The following is a 4530-nucleotide window of genomic DNA, read 5'->3' as shown; positions in this document are numbered from 1 at the left end:
GTATGTTATTCAGGGGAAGCCACTTTTGAAAATTTTTACTATTGTGTGACCATTTTTGTTTTGTTAATCCGCTGTTTGCCTCACAAACACTCCTACTTTTGTTTTAAATTTGTTTTTTCTCCCTTGTAGTTTCCCCCCATCCCTGTTCCTGCTCCCCACACTTTGAGGTGGCTTTCGTGGCCCCTCTTTTCCATAGCATGCTCTTCCTGCCTGTGATTCTCTACTTGTCTCCACGGCCAGGTTTGCTGGTCTAGAGATACAAAAGGATTTGAAACAAATGTCCTCTTGGATTTTATTAATCAAACATCTGAATGCCCAGAATTCGCACAAGCCTCTGCTGTGCCCTACAGAGATAGGCTGCTGAAGGGATATTCTTACTGATAAATAGCTAGATACTTACTTTTATCCTACTGGGTGGTTTAATAGACAGCAGTAAAATACAAAAGTGCATTATTCCCCAGAGCATGAGTTGCTTTATGTAAGTGTTACCCACGAAGTAAGGTCTTTAAAAATATTTGTCTGAGCCTTTGGCGTTTTAAATGATTACATGCCAAGGCTTCATTTGTGGCGATCCAGTCTTACATAGGAGGATTTTAAAGGTAAATGTGTGTTCATACTGTCAGACGTGGCACCTGATGGGTTCACAGTTGGTACTAATTTGCCTGTTCTTCGAAGTTTGCCCGAAGCTTATCTGTCAGCCTCTCCAAGGGTGTCCTAGGCTCTTGGTTTGTTTTTCCATTTGTCTATCCAAGTGCCCTTGGGTTGTGGGTTGTGTGTCATCCAGTTCTGCTCCTCATTTGGGCATGTGTGAAGAGGACTTACTTTGTACATAGCCGTCAGGAACTGAGCCGGAGCTGGAGAAGCCCAGGTGCTTTGCAGGTTCTGTGAAGACTGGTCCTTGGGCTGCATCCTTGAGGGTGGAAACAGCAATAGGCTGAGGTGGCTGAAGTGTGTTAAGGAGGAGGGATTTCCTTGCCACTCTGGCTGTTTTCTTCCGTTATAAAACATCTCATGATGGAACATTTGGAAAAATAGATAGTGGCAGAAGAAGAAAAGACTTTCCACTCTGACTTTGAGAACAATCTCTGTTAATCTTTTTGGTATAGTAACAATAGGCTTTCTTGAAATAAAAGCTTTTGGCTGAGGTGTTCTCAGACAGCCCCTGGCTCTGCAAATGGAGATAATAGACACAAATCAAAGTACTGTCTTCTGGTAATTACTGGATTTCAATCTTTTTAGTTTTAGTTGTCTGGCAGATAATAGCATCCCCCTTCCGATTAAGGACAGGTGTCTGTTGTCATAGTATGCATGGTCTGGCACTTGTGTTTTATTTGGATATTTTATAAAGAGATTCTGTTGAATTGAAAGACAGTAAAGTGTTTGATGTGATTACACTTGATCACATAAAACACTTAAAAATGCCATAATTGGTCTTTATATCAGTCAGCTCTGACATAGCTTCAGATATATATTTTTTACCAGATTATTAGCCTATGTTATGGTTTCAGGAGCATATTTAAGTGACTTTTCTTAAAAGCTTATAATATAAATAATATAAAGGGCAGACTTAAGTCAGTAGTCCGGCAGTCTGTGCTTACTGCCAAATAGGTAATGCTCTCTGCGCAACATGCTGACTTCAGTGAGTTATTTTCAAATGTTGTCTTGTTAAGATTTGAACTGGGGATGGAAAGGACATGGCCTTTGTCACANTTTCAAATGTTGTCTTGTTAAGATTTGAACTGGGGATGGAAAGGACATGGCCTTTGTCACATTTTATTTAATTTACCTTTTAACTTACACATTGTAATTGTACATACTTATGGGATACTTCTGCTGTTTTGATACATATATGGGTTGTATAATAATTGAGTCAGGGTAGCTAATGTATCAATCACATCATGCATTTATCATTTCTTTGTGGTGAACACATTCAAAAGCCTTTCCTCTGTGGCTATTATGTAATATACAAAACTTAACTGTTAACCATAGTCACCCTACTGTGCAATAGAGCACCAGAACTTGTTTCTCCTATTGAATTGTAATTTTGTACCTGTTGACCAGCCTCTTCCTGTCCCCCTCCCAGTCTCTGGTAACAGCTGTTCTACTCTCTGCCCCTATAATATCAAATGTTTTCCCCCTTAAATTCCACATATGAATGAGGTCATGTGGTATTTCTTTCTGTATGTGGCTTAGTTTGCTTGACATAATCGATATCTTCTAAGTCCATCCATGTTGCCGAAAATGACAGGATTTCATTCTTTGTTATGGCTGAATAGTATTCCATTTTGTGTATATACCACATTTAAAAAAATCCATTCGTCTTTTGTTGGAATCAACTTGGGTTGATTCCATATCATGGCTATTGCAAACTGTGCTGCAGTGAACATGGAGTGCAGATAGATATCTCTTCGATATACTGACTTCATTTTCTTTGGGTGTATACCCAGTAGTGGGATTGCTGGATCAAATGATAATTGTATTTTTAACTTTTTAAAAAATTTTTAATTTTAATTTTTATTGAATCAAAATTGATTATACATATTGGGTTTCAACATTGAGATATGTGGATCAAATCAATATTCCTAGCATATATATTGTTACAAATCGTAATTATTCTTTATGCCCCTTGTCCAATCCCTCCTCATCCCCCTTTTTCTCCCCCCTCCCCACTCTAATTTCTTCTCTCCCTCTGAAAGAATAATGGTTACTCTGTTGATTTGATGATCTAGTTGTCTGGCAGATAATAGCATCCCCCTTCCGATTAAGGACAGGTGTCTGTTGTCATAGTATGCATGGTCTGGCACTTGTGTTTTATTTGGATATTTTATAAAGAGATTCTGTTGAATTGAAAGACAGTAAAGTGTTTGATGTGATTACACTTGATCACATAAAACACTTAAAAATGCCATAATTGGTCTTTATATCAGTCAGCTCTGACATAGCTTCAGATATATATTTTTTACCAGATTATTAGCCTATGTTATGGTTTCAGGAGCATATTTAAGTGACTTTTCTTAAAAGCTTATAATATAAATAATATAAAGGGCAGACTTAAGTCAGTAGTCCGGCAGTCTGTGCTTACTGCCAAATAGGTAATGCTCTCTGCGCAACATGCTGACTTCAGTGAGTTATTTTCAAATGTTGTCTTGTTAAGATTTGAACTGGGGATGGAAAGGACATGGCCTTTGTCACATTTTATTTAATTTACCTTTTAACTTACACATTGTAATTGTACATACTTATGGGATACTTCTGCTGTTTTGATACATATATGGGTTGTATAATAATTGAGTCAGGGTAGCTAATGTATCAATCACATCATGCATTTATCATTTCTTTGTGGTGAACACATTCAAAAGCCTTTCCTCTGTGGCTATTATGTAATATACAAAACTTAACTGTTAACCATAGTCACCCTACTGTGCAATAGAGCACCAGAACTTGTTTCTCCTATTGAATTGTAATTTTGTACCTGTTGACCAGCCTCTTCCTGTCCCCCTCCCAGTCTCTGGTAACAGCTGTTCTACTCTCTGCCCCTATAATATCAAATGTTTTCCCCCTTAAATTCCACATATGAATGAGGTCATGTGGTATTTCTTTCTGTATGTGGCTTAGTTTGCTTGACATAATCGATATCTTCTAAGTCCATCCATGTTGCCGAAAATGACAGGATTTCATTCTTTGTTATGGCTGAATAGTATTCCATTTTGTGTATATACCACATTTAAAAAAATCCATTCGTCTTTTGTTGGAATCAACTTGGGTTGATTCCATATCATGGCTATTGCAAACTGTGCTGCAGTGAACATGGAGTGCAGATAGATATCTCTTCGATATACTGACTTCATTTTCTTTGGGTGTATACCCAGTAGTGGGATTGCTGGATCAAATGATAATTGTATTTTTAACTTTTTAAAAAATTTTTAATTTTAATTTTTATTGAATCAAAATTGATTATACATATTGGGTTTCAACATTGAGATATGTGGATCAAATCAATATTCCTAGCATATATATTGTTACAAATCGTAATTATTCTTTATGCCCCTTGTCCAATCCCTCCTCATCCCCCTTTTTCTCCCCCCTCCCCACTCTAATTTCTTCTCTCCCTCTGAAAGAATAATGGTTACTCTGTTGATTTGATGATCTGTCCCATGCTGAGAGGCATGATCAGGTCCCCCAATAATATCATAGAGCAGATGTCTCTTCCATCACTATGAAATGGGCTCTGCGGAGACAGACATCCTACTCCTTTCTTTATCTCTGCTGGTTACTCTCCTTGTGTTAACTCACTCCAGTGGCTGGCGGACCACATGCGTGGTGGTTGTGACATCTAGCCGCCTTTGTGGCAGCCATGGTTATTGTGGTAGCTATGATGGGCCACCCACATGGAGGAGATGTTTTGGCCTGCTAGCTCGTGTGCCTGGTTGTGGAGAGTGTCTGATCCCCAGTTCCATGCCCCGGGTCACTGAGTGGGTCCCAAGGCACTGGCACAGGGTCCCCAGTTCCATACTCCAGGTCCCCAGTTCA

At 38.7% G+C, this 4530-nt stretch overlaps 1 protein-coding gene across 13 annotated transcripts in view; it reads left to right on the top strand.

Annotated features, from left to right (window-relative positions):
• The window catches only part of PARD3 (par-3 family cell polarity regulator), a 714454-nt gene that overhangs the window by 55923 nt on the left and 654001 nt on the right, over positions 1-4530 (top strand). The window lies entirely within an intron of this gene.

This window comes from Galeopterus variegatus, unplaced genomic scaffold (assembly GCF_000696425.1).
Source record: "Galeopterus variegatus unplaced genomic scaffold, G_variegatus-3.0.2 Scaffold436, whole genome shotgun sequence".
NCBI classification, from domain to species: domain Eukaryota; kingdom Metazoa; phylum Chordata; class Mammalia; order Dermoptera; family Cynocephalidae; genus Galeopterus; species Galeopterus variegatus.
This window is presented reverse-complemented; position numbering and strand designations above follow the sequence as displayed.